The 15,231-nt window shown below is 36.4% G+C and overlaps 1 protein-coding gene across 1 annotated transcript in view; it reads left to right on the top strand.

The window, feature by feature from the left end:
* nonC (serine/threonine-protein kinase Smg1) overlaps positions 1-15,231 on the top strand; it is a 1,411,261-nt gene that overhangs the window by 180,779 nt on the left and 1,215,251 nt on the right. The window lies entirely within an intron of this gene.

Raw genomic sequence — 15,231 nt, 5'->3', positions numbered from 1 at the left:
AGTGTACAACAGCACTGTGGTATATAAGAGGTACTTTAATAATTATAATAATTTTTTTGCTGAAGTAGTTGAAGGATAACATTGTTTGATGCACCAAGTTTTATGGTGCATAGGAAGCCTATTTTAGAATGTTTGTGGGTGATCAGAGCAAGCTGTATGCACGTCATTTCTGCTGTGGTGGTTGAAGTCCAGCATTAGAGGAAGAGTTTTGTGGTAGTCTTAAGGATATGCTTTTTTACTATACGTTGAATATGGAGAGCCTGCAAACCATCGTAACCACTGGTACTGTTGTATGATAGATATATATACAGTCGAACTTCCCTATAACGAATTCAATAAATCCAGCAAAAAAATTCGTTATAGAGAAATTTCGTTATACAAAGAATATCTTTTTTATTAGAAATTGTTATCTAATTAGAAAATAAAAACAAATCTACATTTATTTTTAATGTATTTTATTTCAAAAACATACTTATTTAAATTATGTTTACACAATTTTCGCGGGTAAGTATCACAAATTAAAAAAATCTGTAATTTTCGTTTGCACAGTACAATTAAAAAATTGTCTGATTCTCAAAGAAAACCTCACATTTGTTCAGAGCATTAAAAACATTATCAGGAACATTTTCACAAAACTGTAGACCCAAATGAACTCTTAATCAAGTGTTAATCCTTTCTTCGTGAGTTGGCTTTTCTATGGGTTGTTCTGATGCATCATCGTTAATTTCTTCGTGATCATGATCGTGTTTAACACTGTTCAGCAGTATTTCATCTTCATTTGGATGTTCTGCTGTGATCTACAAAAACATAACTATCTAGTGTTATTTCATTTTCGATGTTTCCGGACGATTCTAATAATGTCCAAAAGTTTTTCAGTTGTGAAAGGGGCAGTTCATCTTGTTCGTCCAGTCATTGTTCGACTTCTGTATTCAATGCAAATCCTGCTTTCGAAAAACAATTTTGAATAGTATATTCAGTGACATCGTTTGTCCAAACTTTTGCCAGTTCAGAGAGGCAATCTCTAAGGTTAATTGTAACCTCCAAGTTTCTGTTTTCTGATAACGCATTGACAACCTTCATTATTATTCTCTTTCGATAATGAAATTTAAAATTTTAATAATGCCTTGATCCATTGGCTGCAGTTTTGACGTTACGTTTGGTGGTAAAAACAACTTTGCACTTTTAAGTTTGGCAAAAATACTGGCAGGATGTGCTGGACAGTTGTCAGTTACCAACACGATTTTCCTTTTTTCTTTTGTTATACGCTTGTCTAGTTTTAATAACCATTCTTCAAAAATATCACTTGTCATCCATGCTTTTTTATTAAAAGATGTAGTCAACTTCCAAAGATTTTGTGCCTCTAAAACATCTTGGGTTTTTTGATATTCCGATGACTAAAAGTCTTAATTTTTCACTTCCTGTCATATTGGCTCCAACTAAGCACAGTGATTCTTTCTTTGCTTTGTTTTCCGCCAAAACATTTATCATCCTTAAAAGCAAAAGTGTTCTATTCAGTAAACATTTAAAGAATAAACCCGTTTCGGCAGCATTAAAAACATCCTTAGGTTCATATTCTTCCAAAATCTTCTTTAAGGTGTTGTTCCTTCAACTGTTGCAATCTTCTTTGCTTACATTAACACTTTCTCCACAAATAACCTTTTCCACAATTCTGTGGTGCTTCTTAAATTTATCTAGCCACCCAGTGCTCGCATTAAATTCTGTATGTCCAAGGGACTGTGCAAATTTCAGAGCTTGTTGCTTAATTATTAGGCCCGATATTGGGATATTCTTTTAACGTATCATTTGCACCCATTTTAGAACAGCTTTATCAACATCTTCGTATATACACAACTTAATTCACTTCTTGTCTGCTCCTCCTTCAATTGCATTTAAAATTGATTCTCGATTTTTTTTTAAAATCGTAGATAAACTGCTTGCAGATATGCCATATTTCTCTGCATATTTCTCTGCCATATTTCTCTTAAAACCCTGGTCAGTATCATAACAATCTTTGCTTTATCATTAATACTTAAACACTTTCTCTTTGACATTGTTTTTGCAATTGTAAAAATTACTGGACTGCAGCTCTTGCCGATACATACACCGCAAACTTCACTGTGCTGGCCATATAGTGAATTGTTAGTACAGGTACCGCCTGCTCAATGACGTTCGCTTGCCAATTCAAGTATTCAGTGTCACTCCCTTTGAAGAAATATACAACTTTATGAATTTATTTTATTCTGCTTTCATTCGTATATACACGAAAGAAAATTAATTTATGCTGTATGTTACTTTTCAGGAAAAAAAAAAAAAAAATACAAGAGCATATAGCCTATGTGATTGATGACGAACGAAATAAAAAAAAAAAAAAAAAAAAAAAAAATCATGAAAACCATCTACTGGGAGTCCAGTTAGACAAGAACAGACATATCATATAATGATTGACATGAAGGTCACGTGGTACAATTGAGGTGAGAAGCAAATGTCACTCAGTAGGCATTACTAAAAACCGACTATGGTAGCATTCTATGTATTGCCGCCGCAGCATGCTAAAGGTTTACCGCAGCGAATTTCGTTTTCCCCTGAGCCAATATCAATTTACAGATCTACCCTATTTATTGTAAAGTTTACGACCACTTTTAGGAAAACCCATTTGGTTTAATAACTGTAACAAAAATGAAACAAAGACACTCCTACGGGCGTAAATGGCCACAAGTGTTCACTAAAAGGATGATTATTTAATTCCAGATGCTAATGCGCAATTTCGGAAGGAAGGAGGCAGTATATTTGAGGGGCTGTTTAGCAGTAAATGCTTGAAAATCTTCAAAAATGCTTTTACTAATTTTTTTAAAAATTCGTTATAGAGAGTAACACTTCGTTATATGGGGTTAATTTTACATGTAATTTCGTTTCAAGGAAAAAAATTCATAATATAGAGAAATTCGTTAAATAGAAGTTCGTAATAGAGAAGTTCCACTGTATATATCAGAGTGTAAAAATTCTGCTGATCAAAAAGATGTAGTGTGTCCAAAAAACCATCCTCTGTTTCTCTGGCACCACAATTGAAGACCTGCCATTTCCCAGTTTACCTGGAGATGAGTCTTCAGAATTGGGTTACATTTCTGAAGCCTGTTCAAGTAAAGTGCCACATTTCCCTAAACATTAAGAATTGGATGACTTAAATGAGGGCTTAGGTCTAACCAAATCCAATACACATTAGCAATCAGGATAGTAAAAGTTGATAATTGAGGCATTTTTCCATTACTTTTGAAAGATTTTTTTATTTTATGGGTTATGGAAATGATACCAATTAAAGGTAGCTCTAACAGTGACTCATACAGTAGGTATTATTTGGTAGTGCAGTGATTCATACAGTAGATATTATTTGGTAGTGCAGTGATTCATACAGTAGATATTATTTGGTGGTGCAGTGATTCATACTGTAGGTATTATTTGGAAACAGTACTTTTAAATGTCTTGATGCTCATAATAGAGGCTTACTTTGGTCACCTTTATTGCAAATTTAAACCAGTATGATTATTTATAGAGCATTCTCAAAGATAAACATTTTGTTACTAGACAGAGAACAGTTATTAGAAAAAGTTACTAGAAAACAGTTCTTTACTAGAGTCAGGGCACTTACTTAGCAGTGCTTTTATTTTTATTTATTTAATTGTTTTACTTTTTTGGAATTGCTTCTGCACAGTTAACTAATTTATTATAATTTATATTTCCTCAAGTAGTATTTTGGTTTGTAAGGATAGACCAGCTGTTTAAACAATCATCAGAGAGATTTATTGTGTCAGCTTTTCAACTCTTGATATTCAGATTCCACTTGTAATGTGAACTGAACTTTAGCAAAGTTTAGTTTTTCTGCAACAGCTAAATCCTCTGCTTGTACCTTCACTATGGTAAGGTTGTCAATAACCCAGTAACTTTCCCAAATGTTTTCTGTTCATTTCATAAATATAATCTGATTTCCATTCTCACTGATGACCATTTCCACCTACAATCTGTTTAGCCCACTTACATTTTTTAACTCAAAGGATGTGAATTATTGGTTGCTTCAACCACTACTCATCTCATTTGCCATAACTATTTGCTTTATGATTCCTTTCATTTCGAAGGTAGTACTTGTGCATATCTGCTTGGATGTTCCTTGTGAGAGGAATCTCCTAACCTGGAATCTCCTCCTCCTCTTGATTCTCTTCTCCATTCTTTCAAAATCTTGTTTATCATTCTTAATAAAAGTGGGTGAATGATAAAAGAAATTTTATTTTGATTTTATCATTCACCAATCACACTTGGAACTTTTTAACTGCCTTACTTTGAAACTCTACTTTTTCCAGTCTAACTTTCCTAACAGTGAGGTAATTTTCCTTGGCAATTTTGATGTTCATAACCTCCAACTGGCTGAGTTTTCTAGTTATATGGACACGGCTGGTTGTGATGCAAACACGTTTTTTTAATTACCTATGAGCTTATGTAGTTTGTTCATTAAATTTAATATTTTTTATTAAAAGCTCAGAAATTGCATGCAATAAGTACTGCAGCCCATTTAGAAAAGATGACATTATAGATAGAAAAAAAGTCTGAACATCAGCACGCACTCTCCCATACCATAAATCAGTTGTGCTATAAAAGTAAGAAATTCTTGGAGAGAATTTTTTTTATACTAAATGTGAAAAAAAAAAAAAACTGAAATAAGGAACTCTAAATCACAGAAGCTAATATGTTAGTAATTTCTTTATTTACATGATTTTCATTTATGCATTTTCAATAAGCATTATATATATAAAAATAAGCATATATATAAATAAGCATTATATAAGCATTATCTCAGATTTAGGATGCTTTATCTTGTGCATTAATGGGAATGGCAATAAAGCACATAGTGTGTGGGAGTTTGGCACAGTTAGGTCAGCTCTGGACTTAAATGATGAGGTTTTGTGAAATTTTTTAATTCAGCAATGTTTTTGTTAATTTAATGGTATGTTAATAATTTATCATTAAAGGAAAGGAATTTTGTTTTCACAGTGGTGATTTAATGAGCTCAAATGTTAGCCTTTTCAATGGGACCGCCTGAGGTTAAAAAATGTAAATGCCAGATTGGAAGTGTTCAGAGATGTAATTATAGAGGCCTTCTAGGCGTTTTTGAACAATTAATAGTTATTGTCTAAGGTTTAGAAGAAAATGGATGCCATAGAACATTCTAGCATTTCGCGTACTGAATGGAAGGGGAATATAAAAAAAAATTCTAAATTTTATGTTGGTGTGTAATCTGTGTACAGTCTTTCAAACTTGAGTTTCCTATACTTTTTTCTTCATTGATGGTGACCCCCTATTAATCGTCACTCAACCTATTTTCATCATGTTCAAAATTTTCACTTTGGGTCCTTCTTTCAAAATTATGAGGGAGATATCAAAACTTTTTTCCCCTGACCTTCTGTGTATTCTGTGAATTTTGTTTTATTGACTGTATTGGTTGCTTTTCTAGTAATATGTGCCAGAAGTTTCATTGTTTGTTTTGAATTCCTTCAACTTTATCTATGATGACAATCTGTCATCATGGATAAAGTTGAATATTGATCCATTATCAAATTACTGTTTTTGCAAGGGATCCAGTCAAGGATTATCCAATTATCCATGAAGAAATGTCTACAGTGTATGAGAATGTCTGTCCAACGTATGACATAAAACATTGGTGGAGATAGTTCAAGTGTGATTGGAAGAGCATCCATGATGAGGAAAGTAGTGGGTGGCCATCCATATCTCGTATTGCTGAATTCGTGGAGAAAATTGAACAGGTTATCCCCAATAACTGTCTGATAACAATTAAACAGGTAGTTGTTGAGATTGGAATAAGCTATGGATCAGTGGAGAGCATAATTTACAATGATTTGAATATGGATAAGGTCTCAGCACGATGGATTCTATGCTTGCTTGCATGCCTTCAGAAAGAAAAAAGGCAGGCATGCTCTGCTGAATTGAATTCCATGTGCGATGCCAATCCTGTTTTTTCCACCAATTGGTGACTATGGATGAATTGTGGATAAGTCACTTTGACCCAGAAAGAAAACAGGTTTCAAAACAATGGAAACATCCATCACCAACAATTCAGCAAAAGGCCAGAGTGCAACCATCTGCAGCTCAGCTTCCTGGGATAAGATGGCATTATTCTCAGATTACTTGGAGAAGGGTACCAACATCAGTGCACATTACTACACAACTTACTGAAGCACGTTTGAAACAAACAATTCCCATATCACCTGTTCATTCATTTTGATTGTTTCTCTAGTTCTTCCTTGAATTTTATTCAAGCTACTCACTTCTACAACAGGGTGCCTCTGTAGCCAGGTGGGCGGAGCAGCAGTGCTTAGCACACGCTTCTTGATTACACCGGGGTTCGAGCCTGTGACCACCAAATACGGAGGATTCAGAAAGGTCAGGGAATGACCATCGCATATCCCCGGAGCAATATGGCCTTAGTTGCTAATGCTCCTAAAAACCAAACAACAACAACAACAACTTCTACAACACTAGATGGAAGTTTTGTTCCAATAATTAACTCCCCTCTGGCTGAACACAAACTACTGCACACCTATCTCATTTTGTATAATTTATATTTTAGTCACTGTAGACAATCTTTTATATATGTGGTTTGAAACAAAATAATTAAATGAAATGCTCTTTCTCCACCAGAGGCAGTGTCTGTGAGTATTTATATTCATAATTGCATGTTTTCAGTCAATTTTTACAGCTCTGCTGGTTAGGAAGTTGTTTGCTTATGGGTTTTCATAGTATAGGATTGCAGCCGCTGACCTCAGATGTTTCTGGGTTGAGGGGGTAATTGAAACACTACATTCTTCCTTTGTCTGCTGGAGGGAACTGCTACAATGCTGGAGTTCATTGTAGCATTTCCTGTCAGAAATTAAGTATTAGCAGCCAAATTTTCTTCTAAATTTTTTCAGCTATATGTTTTGTATCCTTTCTTTTTATAGATCTCACAATCTGTTTCCTTCCACCCATTGTCATTTCTTTCAAAATTCTTTTCAAGTTGTGAGTGAGCTCTAGTCCAATAATGCATTCACCTGCCTTTTATATCTGTGAGAATCATCTTTATGTGCCTTGGGTGCTTCTCTGGGTTTGCTGGAACAAGTAGGCAGTGCTTTTTTAAGTAAATAGATTTCATCTCTGAAGAGTGATCACTCCAAGTAATGCTGGCACCTGTTGGTTGTAGCATTCTAACATCAACAGATGCAATTGAACGAGATTCAGAATCCATATCACTTGAATAGAATTCTATTTCAATATCAGATGACTTATTATAAAGAGCTGATTCAGTATCATCACCTTCAGTATCCTGTCCATCCCTGTCCTTTTCAGTCTTGATGTCCCAGGCTGTGGATATATTGTAACAACCCTTTTGGATAAAATTTTATAGGAAAGCACTTTTTATACAAAATTCTATCAGGAGAGAAACACCAAGGATGATGTTTTGTTTTTCACAAACTAAAGAATTAAAATTCAGCAAGCATAATCTTCAAGAAATTTTACATTTTCTTCTCATGGAAAATACTGGTACCTCCATAGCCAGATGAGCAGGAGCAGCAGTACGTAGCACATGCATCTTGGTTAGACTGGGGTTCAAGCCCGTGCCCACCAAATACGGAGGATGCGGAAAGGTCAGGAAATGACCACCACATATCCCCGGAGCAATATGGCCTTAGTTGCTAATGCTCCTAAAAACCAAATAACAAACAAACAATATGGAAAATACTAAACTAGATAAAATAACTTCAACATAAGCAAAATAAAAATACTAAACTAGATAACTTCAATATAAGCAACGAAAAAATACTAAACTGGATAACTTCAACACAATCAAAGAAAAAATAATAAACTAGATAACTTCAACATAAGCAAAGAAAAAGTACTAAACTAGATAAAATAGCTTCAACATAAAGAATAAATGAAACTTGAACCAAGTATACAGCTTTTATAGTGCTCTCTAGGCAGTGTGATTGATGCCAATCAAAATACCAGCTGTAATGCCATAGCCCATGGTTCAATCAGTGTTGATATCACTCAATTGTTCATGGTGCCTCCGTAGCCAGGTGGGAAGGAGCAGCAGTGCGTAGCACACACTTCTTGATTAGACTGGGGTTCGAGCCCATCACCACCAAATACGGAGGATGCGGAAAGGTCAGGAAATGACCACCGCATATTCTAGGAGCAATATGGCCTTAGTTGCTAATGCTCCTAAAAAAAAACCACAACCACACTCAATTGTTCATTTCATGTGTTGTTCCTTTTGCAGTGCTCATTTATTGACTACAGTTGAAAGGGCGCTTATCCGTGTTGAAGCACAAAAATTGTGGGTCGTTTGGATGCAAGTTTGCATTTAGGCAATGAATGTGGAAAAAGGAGACATTGTCTTGTTGGATTTTCCAGTTCTGAATGTTCTCTTCGAGTTGGTTAATATTCTATTTAGAAAAAAATTTGCCTGAAAGGAAACTTAATATCTCACTCACTTTTATAGTTGTTCTTCTTTCACATTTATTTTTTATCTACTAAAAATATGGAAAAAATCTTTTATATCCCTCCCTTCTCCTGTTTACGTTTTCTAGAATGTTCTCTGTACATTATTCCAAACTGATAAGTTTCAATAGTAAATGGATATCAGATGGACTTAGTAGTAGTAGTAGAGGCATATGATGCAAGAAAGCAAGCATATGAGCTTATGTAGCAATAGCAAAAAAAAAAAAAAAAAACAACTTCACACATCCATTCCCTCTAAAAGTTTGTTCAGTTTTTCTTTGAATTTATTTAAACTGTCAACTTCCACAGCAAACAGATGGAAGTTTGTTCCAGCAAACACCTACCCACTTGCTGAAGGCAAATTTCTGCAAATCTATTCTACAACTGTCTTTCCTCATTTTGAATTTATGCCCTCTCAGGTTTGTCATCTGAGCAAGCAGAAGAATCCCATCAGAATTCAGCATGCTCAACCCATTCAAGGCCTTGGTCAGATCAACTCGCAGGTGCCTAGTCTCCAGATGCTGCAATTTTCAGAACTTAAGCCTTTCTTGGTAAGTGGGCCCTTCGTTCCACTCACCAATCTTGTTGCCCTTCTCTGTACTCGCTCAAGCTACTCTACATCCTTCCTAAAATGAGGCCTCCATATCTGTACACAGTACTCAAGACGTGGCCGACCATTGCCTTATACAAAGGGATAATTACCTCCTTTTCCCTATTAGCAAAATTCCTGTATATCATTGACAATACCCCATGACCTGCTCTGGCAGCCTGTCTGCATTGCTCAGAAAACTTCATATGTGACTGCACAATTACTCCCAGGTCTTTTTCATTTTCTACCATCCTAAGTGTAGTATCACACAGCTGGTACGTTTCTCTGGGGTTACTTCTCCCCAAATGCAGTACTTTGCATTTGTCAATGTTAAACTTCAGTTGCCATTTCTCAGCCCATCTGCCCAACTTTTTTTGTTGCAGTAGCACACTGTCATTAACAACTCTGACAACAATTATTCATCATGTGCATACTTGTACATTAAGCCTGATATACCTTCATCAATATTATTGATAAATATGCAAAACAACAGCGGACCCAACACCAAGCCCTGGGGGACTCCACTAATAACATTAGTCCATGAAGACAGCTTCCATTGATTACCACTCTGTCGTCTCCTACTTAAATACCCTTTTATCCATTGTAGCAACTTGCCTTTAATACCGTACTGCTCCAATTTGTACAGTAGTGTTTTGACTTATAACTCTCTTACTATTTATATATAAAGAGTAAGAGAGCCTTATGGCAGAGAGTAAAAATGCATGGGATGATATCATATAAATTGTCCTTATGTGGGGAGAACCCAGACTCCAAACATAAGTACATACCAGTCTTTATTCAATTTATTCTGGGGGTTAGGCATGCTAAGACAGATTGTGGAAAGCCTTTGGAAAGAAAAGTAACAAGGAATTCTTTGCATATGTTAACATTAGAAGGAAGGGGATGAACCACATGGGTTTTGAATGGCATGACTGTTAATGATCATATGCATGTGTTGCAGACAGAGTAAATATTTTGAAATACATTCATGTGCGAAGTTTTTAGAACCAGATTAGCAGGTTATCTAATATTGATAGAGAGTTCCAGTGATTTTACAATTATAGTCAATTTCGGTTATTTGGGACTAGTGCAATTTGGCCCGATTAAGAGGCTACCCCAATTATCCAAAGTTTCATGTAAATAGTTAAAAATACAGTGGGCTCCTTATTTACAATTGGTTCACTGTACAATCAAATCACGTTACGATGGCGTCACCATAGTAAAGTACCGTTCACTATACGATGTGTAGTAAGTGCCGGTCATTGTGATCACGTTTGTGAATTGAATTTTAATTCTATTAAACAGCGATTCTAATTAGCAAAAATAGGAGGAATATTATCCACATGCTATGAAAGTAAAGATATATTAAGCACAAATTTACCCTTTATTACCTTACCAATTAAAAAAAATGATACGTGAAAATAGGAAGAATATACGTTATAATCGGAATAATTAATACATACTGGAATATGTACATACTAACTAGTTGACATTTCTGTTCACTGACATTTGTTGGTGGGGGTTAAAATTTAAAACAGTAAAAAAATAAGCAATCAATAACAAAGAACACGGCACACACAAATTGCAAGTTACACGATATGTGCAAGTGAGAACGGAGTAACAAGTTACGAAGCTTTAAAAATAGGAATGAAGAGAAGATTTTGAAAATTAATTTTTTTATATGATTGAAGATTCCATGGAAGTGTAAACACATTTCACCATAATAACCCACAGAATTCCAGCTGTCTGTATTATCGCAAATTTAATAAGATCGAGTTTTCTCTCTGTTTATGATAGATTGCACTAACAGAAAAACCCAATTAACAGGTGACTGCTAATTGTTTTTATTGTTTTATGGTTGTGATCTTCAGAAATCCGACTGAACCATGTGGTATGGTCAGAGACAATCGTAAGGTAATCTCCAGTGTTGCGGTCTCCTGCCCCGATTAAACGGCATGTTGTCCCAATTAAGTGAAGTAAACCCTGGCTGTTTTTTTGATTGGGTTCTGTTTTTTAAGATTTGCCCCGATTAACCGGTGTCCCAAATAACCGGAATCCACTGTACTGAAAGGCAGGTGAGGTGGATCAGAAATTGCCATAGCTAAAATTGAGAGAGTACTTGGGACTGACATATTCTATCCATTTATCTATCCAGTATTTCTTAAGTGAAAGGCCTAGCAGTACAGTTACTTCCCTTAATGCTTGCCATTTAAAATTTTGTAACATCAGATGGTACCACTGTATACATCTTAAAAACTGTCTGAGACCACTGTATACATCTTAAAAACTGTCTGAGACCACTGTAGTCAACCTTATGAAATCAAATGCCCTTTTGTGTCTCTCTTTGGATCATTTCCACCACAGCATCACTACAGCTGCTCCTGAATATCTGACAATGCCTGTGGTTGCTGAGATGCCCCCCCCCATTCTAAGTGTCTCAAATCTTTCCCAAATCGCACTAAATCAGGTCCTTCCCTTTTCCTCCCTTGCATAGGCTTCATACTGATGAACTGATAGGCGTTACACATGTCGTGACTGTGTGCAGTGCTGGTCAGCAATGTCACTTGTAGGTGCTGTGGGATGACTCCACTCATGGAGACAGGGTGGTCATAATGTTTTGGCTCATGAGTGTATGTAGATAAATTTTGTCAGCAGGGTCAAGAAGGTGATTATTTTGTTGTAAAACTTTAGGCCACATCTTGATTCTGCCTATGCAGTTGTGAAAATGTTCTAAAAATAATGATTTGTTAAAGGTCAACCCTAACTCATTTTAGGAAGATTGTCAGTATGTTCAGACAGGCCTGAGATTACTATCAGGATTAGACCAGGGACACAGAAGGATACCAAGAAAAAAAAAAAAAAACTGTAATTTGCTGTATTTGGAAACTTGGCACCTGTGAGGAGACCTAATTGAAGCTTTTAGGGCTTTAAATGAGTTAAGTGAATTGAATGTTGAAGGCATTGCAACACACACACACACACACACACACAGCATAATTTTTAATTGAACAAAAGGATGATTTTAGCAGAAATTTGCTTTCAGCCAGAGAGTAATTGATTGTTGGAACAAACTTTAATCTGCTTTTGTAGAATTAGGCAGTTTGAATTAATATAAAAACAGATTGGGCAAATTAATAGACGGTAGGCAAATTAAGGAAGCTTGCTTTCTCACATCATTTTTGCTGCTTTTAGTTCTAATCTTATATGCACTGTATAAAGTAAATAAATTAAATGCCATTTCTGTAGCAGTATATGCTTTGTGCTTTGCTTTTTTTTTTTATTTTTTTTTTTATTAAAAGATCCACCCAAACTGCTGCACACATTTTATTTCATTTGATGTTTTGCAAAAGTCATTTAAATGTGTGCAGCAGTTTGGTGGGTCTTTTTAATTATGTAGCTGATTTATAAAGGATTCAGATATTCATTTATTTCTTCTTGTAATTACTTTGAATGATTCCTTATGCATCAAATGATGCATAAGGATCATCTCTCCCCCCATTGTGCTTATCAGTTGGAGCTTTGCTTCTTCCACTGTTTTTTCCAATGTTGAGTGCTTTTTAGGCGTATTAGCATATGCACTCATGGGCGAAAACAGTATAACCACCCCTGTCTCTGTGAGTGAGCGCATCCTACAGCACCTGTGGGGGATGTCACTGACTGGCACAGCACATATAGCAATGATATGGGTAGTTCACATTACAAAACCCGTGCAATGGAGGAAAGGGATATACCCAATGGATTTTGAGTGAAGAATGATTTGCAGTATATGTAGTCGCCTCCATAGCCAGGTGGGCAGGAGCAGCAGTGCGTAGCACATGCTTCTTGATTAGACCGGGGTTCGAGCCCGTGACCACCAAATACAGAGGATGTGGAAAGGTCAGGGAATGACCACCGCATATCTCCGGAGCAATATGGCCTTAGTTGCTAATGCTCCTAAAAACCAAATAACAACAACAACAGAAAGATTTGCAGTGTAGGAAGGCTGGGGCCAGCATTTCAGCAACCACAGTCATTATTTGTTCAAGGGCTGCTGTAGTGGTGGTCCAAATGAATAGTCCAAAGAGGTATACACAGCCAGCCAATGTCCTGGGACAGTCAGGCCATCAATGGTTGACAGTCAAGGTGAATGACAGGTGGCATGTGCTGTCTGAGACAAGAGGTGGATTATGATCTCTCAATTAATGGCAGATAACCGGGTCACACAGAGAAATCCAGCATACGCTCTTGATTATCGGTCTGCATAGTAGGTTATCTGTTCACGTGCTCAAGTGGATTGATTGTCACCTCTGCCTGCAGTGGGCATATGAGCACTTCCTGGACATTGAATGACAAGAAAAGAATCACACGATCTGATGAATTAAGATTCAAGCTCTATCATGCTGATGGATGGGTGTGTATTTGACAGTATGCAGGTGAACAGCTGCAAGCAGACTGCATAGTTAGATGAAAACAGGCTGGTGATGGTCATATCGTGGTTGGGGGATGTTTTCATGGACATCACTTGGTCCACTCATTGAACACTTCCTTATCCCAGATCCTACCCTGCCATTCAATGGCAGGGTAGGATCTGGGATAAGGAAGTGTTCAGGTCCAAGTTTTGCCCTGCATGGTAACTGTGTATCCCGATGGCACCGGACTCTTTCAACGAGAAAACAATCCGTGTTACAAGACCCGCATTATGCAGAAATGGTTTCAGGATCATATCCAAGCATTTTGTGTGCTTCTTGGCTGCCAAGTTCCCCACCATCAGTTCCATTGAACATTTGTGGGATGTGGTGGAATGCAGAATTTGGCCACTGCAGTGTCTTGCTTCATTGCCAAACTCCGGGATGTCCTTCTGTCCAGCTGGTCCATGATACCCAAGGATATCTTCCACGGTCTTTTTGGAGTCAATGCCACACTGGGAGCAAGTGGCTATTCATGCTATTAGATAGGTGGTCATAATGTTTTGGGTTGAATGTGTAGGCATAATGTACCTGTTGTCTTCACTGTCTGTCTATCTATCCACAAGTAACAACTAGTGGATGGATTTTTCACCGTATTTTATACAGTCGAAACTCTTTATAGTGATCCTCATTTTAATGTCAATCTTTTCAAATGTTCAAGCTTCTACTTGTTTTGTTGCTGATCATGAATGATTGATATAATGTCCTTCCGATATAGTGGCTGTTTTTGTCATTCCACTGTGGGGGGAGTCATATAGAACTTTGAATGTATTTGGGCCTTCTAAAAAAATTTGTAATGGCTTTCCAAATTTCATTAAAATCATAATCTGATAGAAATCTTGCAGTTATTATTATTATCCCCCCCCCCCCCCCCGTCCTCATTAGCATGGGCACATGATGCAAGAAAGCAAAATAAATAAATAAATAAATAAAACACATACACCTTTCTCATTTCACCCATCCACTTGCTCCAAATGTTTGTCTAGTTTTCCTTGACTTGACTTCCTGGCTTCTAAATAACTTGACTTCCAGTAAATTAATTTTCATGAAATTTAATATTTTAGCCTTTCAGAAAGATTTGTAAAAGTATTCCAAATTTAATTAAAATTGGATCAGTGGACATTCAATAATTATTATTTCTCTGTCAATCCATCCACATGTAATAACTTGAATCCCAGTAATTGTAATTTTCATAAAATTTTGTATTTTGCTGTTTTAGAACATTTGTCTACCCTTCCAAAGTTGGCGCCTCCGTAGCCAGGTGGGCAGGAGCAGCAGTGCGTACACACTTCTTGATTAGACTGGGGTTCGAGTCTGACCACCAAATATGGAGGATACGGAAAGGTCAGGGAATGTACACCGCATATCCCCAGAGCAATATGGCTTTAATTGCTAATGCTCCTAAAAACCAAATAACAAACAAACCTTCCAAAATTTCATTAAAATCAGACCAATAGAAATCTAGCAGTTATTTTTTTTTTCATACATAGTACATATCATATTGTAGCTGAAGCTCTGGATATTATGTTTGTTGCCCCATTCACTAGTTGGAAGAATGATTGGGCAACGTGGTGTGCATGCAGAAACAAAATTTTCTTAGGTTGTGCATAAGTTATTGCTTTTTGGTCTTTTATTTTGTTATAAATCATGAATTAA

This window comes from Mastigoproctus giganteus, chromosome 7, assembly GCF_048544385.1.
Source record: "Mastigoproctus giganteus isolate SK-2022 chromosome 7, ASM4854438v1, whole genome shotgun sequence".
NCBI classification, from domain to species: domain Eukaryota; kingdom Metazoa; phylum Arthropoda; class Arachnida; order Uropygi; family Thelyphonidae; genus Mastigoproctus; species Mastigoproctus giganteus.
The sequence above is the reverse complement of the archived record's forward strand: the minus strand, read 5'-3'. Positions and strand labels throughout refer to the sequence as shown.